The sequence below is a fragment of the Salminus brasiliensis genome, chromosome 4 (genome assembly GCF_030463535.1).
Source record: "Salminus brasiliensis chromosome 4, fSalBra1.hap2, whole genome shotgun sequence".
Classification (NCBI taxonomy): Eukaryota; Metazoa; Chordata; class Actinopteri; order Characiformes; family Bryconidae; genus Salminus; species Salminus brasiliensis.
In genome coordinates, this window is record NC_132881.1 from 49,916,523 (window position 1) to 49,927,953 (window position 11,431).

The window sequence follows — 11,431 nt, forward strand, 5'->3', positions numbered from 1 at the left end:
CATATATCTCCAACAACAACTTCTGTAGTAACAACATCGACAGAACTTCCCACAGCAACACTATCAACAACTCCCCAGGAATCTGCAGTAGTAACCACCACAGCATCTGCTAAAGAGGGATCAACATCAAGTCAGCAGCTGTCCACAACTGAAATGACATCAACAGCGCAAAAGTCTGAAAGTACAGCACAACTGTCTGCCATGTCATCTTCTGTAGTAATGCCATCAACTGAACAGTCTAAAGTGACGTTGTCAACACCTCCCCAGGAATCTACATTGTTAACTACCACAGAGGGAGTAACAACAAATAAGCAGTTGTCCCAAAATATAATATCAACAACAGCAACAATGTCTGAAACTCAAGCTCAAGTATCTCCAACAACATCTTCTGTAGTAAAACCGTCAACAGAACAGACTAATATGATATCAACAACTCCCTTGGAATCTACATTGGTAACTACCAAAGCATCTACCACAGAGGGAGTAACAACAAACCAGGAATTGTCCACAACTGAAATGTCATCAACAGCACAAATGTCTGAAAGTCCAGCACATATCGCTCCAACAACATTTTCGGTAGTAACAACATCGACAGAACTTCCCACAGCAACACTATCAACAACTCCCCAGGAATCTGCTGTGGTTAGTACCACATCATCTACAACAGAGACCGTAACAACAAATCAGCAGTTGTCAACAACTGAAATGTCAACTACAGCAACAATGTCTGAAACTCAAGCTCAAGTATCTCCAACAACATCTTCTTTAGTAACACCATCAACAGAACAGACTACAGTGACATTGTTAACAACTCCCCTGGAATCTGCAGTGCTAGCTACCATAGCATCTGCTAAAGAGGGAGCAACATTTAGTCAGCAGTTGTCCACAACTGAAATGTCATCAACAGCAAAAATGTCTGAATGTCCAGCACAAGTGTCTGCAATGACATCTTTAATAACAGAATCAACAGACCAGTCCACATTGATGTTGTCAACAACTCCACACGAATCTGCAGTGGTAACTACCACAGCATCTGCTAAAGAGGGATCAACAACAAGTCAGCAGCTGTCAACAACTGAAGTGTCAACTACAGTAAAAATGTCTGAAACTCAAGCTCAAATATCTCCAACAACATCTTCTGTAGTAACACCATCAACAGAACAGACTACTATGATATCAACAACTCCTTTGGACTCTACATTGGTAACTACCAAAGCATCTACCACAGAGGGAGTAACAGCAAATCAGAAATTGTCCACAACTGAAATTACATCAACAGCACAAATGTCTGAAAGTCCAGCACAAGTATCTCCAACGACATCTTCTGTAGTAATAGCATCAACAGAACAGTCCACAGTGATGTTGTCAACAACTGCCCTGGAATCTACATTGGTAACAACCACAGCATCTACCACTGAGGGACTAGCAACAAATCAGGAGTTGTCCACAACTAAAATGTCATCAAAAGGAACACTGTCTGAATCACCAACAAACGTATCTGAAACAACATCTTATGCAGTAACACCATCAACAGAACAGACTAATATGATATCAACAACTCCCCAGGAATCTACATTGGTAACTACCACACCATCTACCACAAAGGGAGTAACAACAAATCAGGTATTGTCCACAACTGATATGTCATCAACAGGGCAAATGTCTGAAAGTCCAGCGCAGGTATCTTCAACGACATCTTCTTTAGTAACAGCATCAACAGAACAGTCCACAGTGATGTTGTCAAAAACTCCCCAGGAATCTAAATTGGTAACAACCACAGCATCTACCACTGAAGGACTAGCAACAAATCAGGAGTTGTCCACAACTGAAATGTCATCAAAAGGAACACTGTCTGAATCACCAAGAAAAGTATCTGAAACAACATCTTATGCAGTAACACCATCAACAGAACAGTCCACAGTGACATTGTCAGCAAGTCCCAAGGAATTTGCAGTGGTAACTTCCACAGTATCTGCTACAGAGGGAGCAACATCAAGTCAGCAGTTGTTCACAACTGAAATGTTATCAACAGCGCAAATGTCTGAAAGTCCAGCACATATATCTCCAACAACATCTTCTGTAGTAACAACATCGACAGAACTTCCCACAGCAACACTATCAACAAATCCCCAGGAATCTGCTGTGGTAAGTACCACAGCATCTACAAAAGAGGCAGTAACAACAAATCAGCAGTTGTCAACAACTGAAATATCAACAACAGCAACAATGTCTGAATCTCAAGCTCAAGTATCTCCAACAATATCTTCTGTAGTAACACCCTCAACAGAACAGACTACTATGATATCAACAACTACATTGGAATCTACATTGGAAACTACCACAGCATCTACAACAGAGGCAGTTACAACAAATCAGGTATTGTCCGCAACTGAAATGTCATCAACAGAGCAAATGTCTGAAAGTCCAGCACAATTGTCTGCCATGACCTCTTCTGTAGTAACACCATCAACTGAACAGTCCACAGTGATGTTGTCAACACCTCCCAAGGAATCGACACTGGTAACTACCACAGCATCTACCACAGAGGGAGTAACAACAAATCATCAGTTGTCCCAAACTATAATGTCAACTACAACAACAATGTCTGAAACTCAAGATCAAGTATCTGCAACATCAACTTCTGTGGTAACAACATCAACAGAACAGTCCACAATGATTTTGTCAACAACTCCCCAGGAATCTGCAGTAGTAACCACCACAGCATCTGCTAAAGAGGGATCAACATCAAGTCAGCAGCTGTCCACAACTGAAATGACATCAACAGCGCAAATGTCTGAAAATACAGCACAACTGTCTGCCATGTCATCTTCTGTAGTAATGCCATCAACTGAACAGTCTAAAGTGACGTTGTCAACACCTCCCCAGGAATCTACATTGGTAACTACCACAGAGGGAGTAACGACAAATAAGCAGTTGTCCCAAAATATTTCAACAACAGCAACAATGTCTGAAATTCAAGCTCAAGTATCTCCAACAACATCTTCTGTAGTAAAACCGTCAACAGAACAGACTAATATGATATCAACAACTCCCTTGGAATCTACATTGGTAACTACCAAAGCATCTACCACAGAGGGAGTAACAATAAATCAGGAATTGTCCACAACTGAAATGTCATCAACAGCACAAATGTCTGAAAGTCCAGCACATATCGCTCCAACAACATCTTCGGTAGTAACAACATCGACAGAACTTCCCACAGCAACAATATCAACAACCCCCCAGGAATCTGCTGTGGTAAGTACCACAGCATCTACAACAGAGGCCGTAACAACAAATCAGCAGATTTCAACAACTGAAATGTCAACTACAGCAGCATTATCTAAAACTCAAGCTCAAGTATCTCCAACAACATCTTCTGTAGTAACACCATCAAAAGAACAGACTACAGTGACATTGTCAACAACTCCCAACGAATCTGCAGTGGTAACTACCACAGCATCTGCTAAAGAGGGATCAACATCAAGTCAGCAGCTGTCCACAACTAAAATGTCAACTACAGCAACAATGTCTGAAACTCAAGCTCAAGAATTTCCAACAACATCTTCTGTAGTAACACCATCAACAGAACAGACTACTATGATATCAACAACTCCCCAGGAATCTACATTGGTAACAACCACAGCATCTACCACTGAGGGACTAGCAACAAATCAGGAGTTGTCCACAAATGAAATGTCATCAAAAGGAACACTGTCTGAATCACCAACAAACGTATCTAAAACAACATCTTATGCAGTAACACCATCAACAGAACAGACTAAAATGATATCAACAACTCCCCAGGAATCTACATTGGTAACTACCACACCATCTACCACAGAGGGAGTAACAACAAATCAGGTATTGTCCACAACTGATATGTCATCAACAGGGCAAATGTCTGAAAGTCCAGCGCAGGTATCTTCAATGACATCTTCTGTAATAACAGCATCAACAGAACAGTCTAAAGTGACGTTGTCAACAACTCCCCATGAATCTACATTGGTAACAACCACAGCATCTACCACTGAGGGACTAGCAACAAATCAGGAGTTGTCCACAACTGAAATGTCATCAAAAGGAACACTGTCTGAATCACCAAGAAAAGTATCTGAAACATCTTATGCAGTAACACCATCAACAGAACAGACCACAGTGACATTGTCAACAAGTCCCAAGGAATCTGAAGTGGTAACTTCCACAGTATCTGCTACAGAGGGAGCAACATCAAGTCAGCAGTTGTCCACAACTGAAATGTTATCAACAGCGCAAATGTCTGAAAGTCCAGCACATATATCTCCAACAACATCTTCTGTAGTAACAACATCGACAGAACTTCCCACAGCAACACTATCAACAACTCCCCAGGAATCTGCTGTGGTAAGTACCACAGTATCTACAAAAGAGGCAGTAACAACAAATCAGCCGTTGTCCACAACTGAAATGTTAACTACAGCAACAATGCCTGAATCTCAAGCTCAAGTATCTCCAACAACATCTTCTGTAGTGACACCCTCAACAGAACAGACTACTATGATATCAACAACTACCTTGGAATCTACATTGGAAACTACCACAGCATCTACCACAGAGGCAGCAACATCAAGTCAGCAGTTGTCCACAACTGAAATGTTATTTACAGGGCAAATGTCTGAAAGTCCAGCACATATATCTCCAATAACATCTTCTGTAGTAACAACATCAACAGAACTGCCCACAGAAACACTTTCAACAACTCCCAAGGAATCTGCTGTGGTAAGTACCACAGCATCTACAACAGAGGCAGTTACAACAAATCAGGTATTGTCCGCAACTGAAATGTCATCAACAGAGCAAATGTCTGAAAGTCCAGCGCAAGTATCTCCAACGACATCTTATGTAGTAACACCATCAACAAAACAGTTTTCAGTGACATTGTCAACAACTCCCCAAGAATCTGCAGTGGTAGATACCACAGCATCTGCTAAAGAGGGAGCAACATCAAGTCAGCAGTTGTCCACAAATGAAATGTCATCAACAGAGCAAATGTCTGAAAGTCCAGCACAATTGTCTGCCATGACGTCTTCTGTAGTAACACCATCAACTGAACAGTCTACAGTGACGTTGTCAACACCTCCCAAGGAATCTACATTGGTAACTACCACAGCATCTACCACAGAGGGAGTAACAACAAATCAACAGTTGTCCCAAACTATAATGTCAACTACAAAAACAATGTCTGAAACTCAAGCTCAAGTATCTGCAACATCAACTTCTGTGGTAACAACATCAACAGAACGGTCCACATTGATGTTGTCAACAACTCCCCACGAATCTGCAGTGGTAACTACCACAGCATCTGCTAAAGAGGTATCAACAACAAGTCAGCAGCTGTCAACAACTGAAATGTCAACTACAGAAAAAATGTCTGAAACTCAAGCTCAAGTATCTCCAACAACATCTTCTGTAGTAACACCATCAACAGAACAGACTACTATGATATCAACAACTCCCTTGGAATCTACATTGGTAACAACCACAGCATCTACCACTGAGGGACTAGCAACAAATCAGGAGTTGTCCACAACTGAAATGTCATCAAAAGGAACACTGTCTGAATCACCAACAAAAGTATCTGAAACAACATATCATGCAGTAACACCGTCAACAGAACAGTCCACAGTGACATTGTCAGCAAGTCCCAAGGAATCTGCAGTGGTAACTTCCACAGTATCTGCTACAGAGGGAGCTACATCAAGTCAGCAGTTGTCCACAACTGAAATGTCATCAACTGCGCAAATGTCTGAAAGTCCAGCACATATATCTCCAACAACATCTTCTGTAGTAACAACATTGACAGAACTGCCCACAGCAACGCTATCAACAACTCCCCAGGAATCTACATTGGTAATAACCACACCATCTTCCACAGAGGGAGTAACAACAAATCAGGTATTGTCCACAACTGATAAGTCATCAACGGTGCAAATGTCTAAAAGTCCAGCGCAAGTATCTTCAACGACATCTTCTGTAGTAACAGAATCAACAGAACAGCCCACAGCAACACTATCAACAACTCCCCAGGAATCTGCTGTGGTAAGTACCACAGCATCTATAAAAGGGGCAGTAACAACAATTCAGCAGTTGTCCACAACTAAAATGTCAACTACAGCAACAATGTCTGAAACTCAAGCTCAGGTATCTCCATCAACATCTTCTTTAGTAACACCATCAACAGAACGGACTACAGTGACATTGTCAACAACTCCCCAGGAATCTGCAGTGGTAGCTACCACAGTATCTGCTAAAGAGGGAGCAACATCAAGTCAGCAGCTGTCCACAACTGAAATGTCATCAACAGCAAAAATGTCTGAAAGTCCAGCACAAGTGTCTGCAATGACATCTTTAGTAACAGAATCAACAGACCAGTCCACATTGATGTTGTCAACAACTCCCCACGAATCTGCAGTGGTAACTTCCACAGCATCTGCTAAAGAGGGATCAACATCAAGTCAGCAGCTGTCCACAACTGAAATGACATCAACAGCGCAAATGTCTGAAAGTACAGCACAACTGTCTGCCATGTCATATTCTGTAGTAATGCCATCAACTGAACAGTCTAAAGTGACGTTGTCAACACCTCCCCAGGAATCTACATTGTTAATTACCACAGAGGGAGTTACAACAAATAAGCAGTTGTCCCAAAATATAATATCAACAACAGCAACAATGTCTGAAACTCAAGCTCAAGTATCTCCAACAACATCTTCTGTAGTAAAACCATCAACAGAACAGACTAATATGATATCAACAACTCCCTTGGAATCTACATTGATAACTACCAAAGCATCTCCCACAGAGGGAGTAACAACAAATCAGGAATTGTCCACAACTGAAATGTCATCAACAGCACAAATGTCTGAAAGTCCAGCGCAAGTATCTCCAACGACTTCTTCTGTAGTAATAGCATCAACAGAACGGTCCACGGTGATGTTGTCAACAACTCCCCAGGAATCTACATTGGTAACAACCACAGCATCTGCCACTGAGAGACTAGCAACAAATCAGGAGTTGTCCACAATTGAAATGTCATCAAAAGGAAGACTGTCTGAATCACCAACAGAAGTATCTGAAACAACACCTTATGCAGTAATACTATCAACAGAACAGTCCACAGTGACATTGTCAGAAAGTCCCAAGGAATCTGCAGTGGTAACTTCCACAGTATCTGCTACAGAGGGAGCAACATCAAGTCAGCAGTTGTCCACAACTGAAATGACATCAACAGCGCAAGTGTCTGAAAGTACAGCACAACTGTCTGCCATGTCATCTTCTGTAGTAATGCCATCAACTGAACAGTCTAAAGTGACGTTGTCAACACCTCCCCAGGAATCTACATTGTTAACTACCACAGAGGGAGTAACGACAAATAAGCAGTTGTCCCAAAATATAATATCAACAACAGCAACAATGTCTGAAACTCAAGCTCAAGTATCTCCAACAACATCTTCTGTAGTAACACCATCAACAGAACAGACTAATATGATATCAACAACTCCCTTGGAATCTACATTGATAACTACCAAAGCATCTCCCACAGAGGGAGTAACAACAAATCAGGAATTGTCCACAACTGAAATGTCATCAACAGCACAAATGTCTGAAAGTCCAGCGCAAGTATCTCCAACGACATCTTCTGTAGTAATAGCATCAACAGAACGGTCCACAGTGATGTTGTCAACAACTCCCCAGGAATCTACATTGGTAACAACCACAGCATCTGCCACTGAGAGACTAGCAACAAATCAGGAGTTGTCCACAATTGAAATGTCATCAAAAGGAAGACTGTCTGAATCACCAACAGAAGTATCTGAAACAACACCTTATGCAGTAATACTATCAACAGAACAGTCCACAGTGACATTTTCAGAAAGTCCCAAGGAATCTGCAGTGGTAACTTCCACAGTATCTGCTACAGAGGGAGCAACATCAAGTCAGCAGTTGTCCACAACTGAAATGACATCAACAGCGCAAGTGTCTGAAAGTACAGCACAACTGTCTGCCATGTCATCTTCTGTAGTAATGCCATCAACTGAACAGTCTAAAGTGACGTTGTCAACACCTCCCCAGGAATCTACATTGTTAACTACCACAGAGGGAGTTACAACAAATAAGCAGTTGTCCCAAAATATAATATCAACAACAGCAACAATGTCTGAAACTCAAGCTCAAGTATCTCCAACAACATCTTCTGTAGTAAAACCATCAACAGAACAGACTAATATGATATCAACAACTCCCTTGGAATCTACATTGGTAACTACCAAAGCATCTACCACAGAGGGAGTAACAACAAATCAGGAATTGTCCACAACTGAAATGTCATCAACAGCACAAATGTCTGAAAGTCCAGCACATATCGCTCCAATAACATCTTCGGTAGTAACAACATCGACAGAACTTCACACAGCAACACTATCAAAAACTCCCCAGGAATCTGCTGTGGTTAGTACCACAGCATCTACAACAGAGGCCGTAACAACAAATCAACAGTTGTCAACAACTGAAATGTCAACTACAGCAACAATGTCTGGAACTCAAGCTCAAGTATCTCCAACAACATCTTCTTTAGTAACACCATCAACAGAACAGACTACAGTGACATTGTTAACAACTCCCCTGGAATCTGCAGTGCTAGCTACCATAGCATCTGTTAAAGAGGGAGCAACATTTAGTCAGCAGTTGTCCACAACTGAAATGTCATCAACAGCAAAAATGTCTGAAAGTCCAGCACAAGTGTCTGCAATGACATCTTTAGTAACACCATCAACAGAACAGACTACTATGATATCAACAACTCCCTTGGAATCTACATTGGTAACAACCACAGCATCTACCACTGAGGGACTAGCAACAAATCAGGAGTTGTCCACAACTGAAATGTCATCAAAAGGAACACTGTCTGAATCACCAACAAACGTATCTGAAACAACATCTTATGCAGTAACACCATCAACAGAACAGACTAATATGATATCACCAACTCCCCAGGAATCTACATTGGTAACTACCACACCATCTACTACAGAGGGAGTAACAACAAATCAGGTATTGTCCACAAGTGAAATGTCATCAAAAGGAACACTGTCTGAATCACCAACAAAAGTATCTGAAACAACATCTCATGCAGTAACACCGTCAACAGAACAGTCCACAGTGACATTGTCAGCAAGTCCCAAGGAATCTGCAGTGGTAACTTCCACAGTATCTGCTACAGAGGGAGCTATATCAAGTCAGCAGTTGTCCACAACTGAAATGTTATCAACTGCGCAAATGTCTGAAAGTCCAGCACATATATCTCCAACAACATCTTCTGTAGTAACAACATTGACAGAACTGCCCACAGCAACGCTATCAACAACTCCCCAGGAATCTACATTGGTAATAACCACACCATCTTCCACAGAGGGAGTAACAACAAATCAGGTATTGTCCACAACTGATAAGTCATCAACGGTGCAAATGTCTAAAAGTCCAGCGCAAGTATCTTCAACGACATCTTCTGTAGTAACAGAATCAACAGAACAGCCCACAGCAACACTATCAACAACTCCCCAGGAATCTGCTGTGGTAAGTACCACAGCATCTACAAAAGGGGCAGTAACAACAATTCAGCAGTTGTCCACGACTGAAATGTCAACTACAGCAACAATGTCTGAAACTCAAGCTCAGGTATCTCCATCAACATCTTCTTTAGTAACCCCATCAACAGAACGGACTACAGTGACATTGTCAACAACTCCCCAGGAATCTGCAGTGGTAGCTACCACAGTATCTGCTAAAGAGGGAGCAACATCAAGTCAGCAGCTGTCCACAACTGAAATATCATCAACAGCAAAAATGTCTGAAAGTCCAGCACAAGTGTCTGCAATGACATCTTTAGTAACAGAATCAACAGACCAGTCCACATTAATGTTGTCAACAACTCCACACGAATCTGCAGTGGTAACTACCACAGCATCTGCTAAAGAGGTATCAACAACAAGTCAGCAGCTGTCAACAACTGAAATGTCAACTACAGCAAAAATGTCTGAAACTCAAGCTCAAGTATCTCCAACAACATCTTCTGTAGTAACACCATCAACAGAACAGACTACTATGATATCAACAACTCCCTTGGAATCTACATTGGTAACAACCACAGCATCTACCACTGAGGGACTAGCAACAAATCAGGAGTTGTCCACAACTGAAATGTCATCAAAAGGAACACTGTCTGAATCACCAACAAACGTATCTGAAACAACATCTTATGCAGTAACACCATCAACAGAACAGACTAATATGATATCACCAACTCCCCAGGAATCTACATTGGTAACTACCACACCATCTACCACAGAGGGAGTAACAACAAATCAGGTATTGTCCACAAGTGAAATGTCATCAAAAGGAACACTGTCTGAATCACCAACAAAAGTATCTGAAACAACATCTCATGCAGTAACACCGTCAACAGAACAGTCCACAGTGACATTGTCAGCAAGTCCCAAGGAATCTGCAGTGGTAACTTCCACAGTATCTGCTACAGAGGGAGCTACATCAAGTCAGCAGTTGTCCACAACTGAAATGTTATCAACTGCGCAAATGTCTGAAAGTCCAGCACATATATCTCCAACAACATCTTCTGTAGTAACAACATTGACAGAACTGCCCACAGCAACGCTATCAACAACTCCCCAGGAATCTACATTGATAATAACCACACCATCTTCCACAGAGGGAGTAACAACAAATCAGGTATTGTCCACAACTGATAATTCATCAACGATGCAAATGTCTAAAAGTCCAGCGCAAGTATCTTCAACGACATCTTCTGTAGTAACAGAATCAACAGAACAGCCCACAGCAACACTATCAACAACTCCCCAGGAATCTGCTGTGGTAAGTACCACAGCATCTATAAAAGGGGCAGTAACAACAATTCAGCAGTTGTCGACAACTGAAATGTCAACTACAGCAACAATGTCTGAAACTCAAGCTCAAGTATCTCCATCAACATCTTCTTTAGTAACACCATCAACAGAACGGACTACAGTGACATTGTCAACAACTCCCCAGGAATCTGCAGTGGTAGCTACCACAGTATCTGCTAAAGAGGGAGCAACATCAAGTCAGCAGCTGTCCACAACTGAAATGTCATCAACAGCAAAAATGTCTGAAAGTCCAGCACAAGTGTCTGCAATGACATCTGTAGTAACAGAATCAACAGACCAGTCCACATTGATGTTGTCAACAACTCCCCACGAATCTGCAGTGGTAACTACCACAGCATCTGCTAAAGAGGGATCAACATCAAGTCAGCAGCTGTCCACAACTGAAATGACATCAACAGCGCAAATGTCTGAAAGTACAGCACAACTGTCTGCCATGTCATATTCTGTAGTAA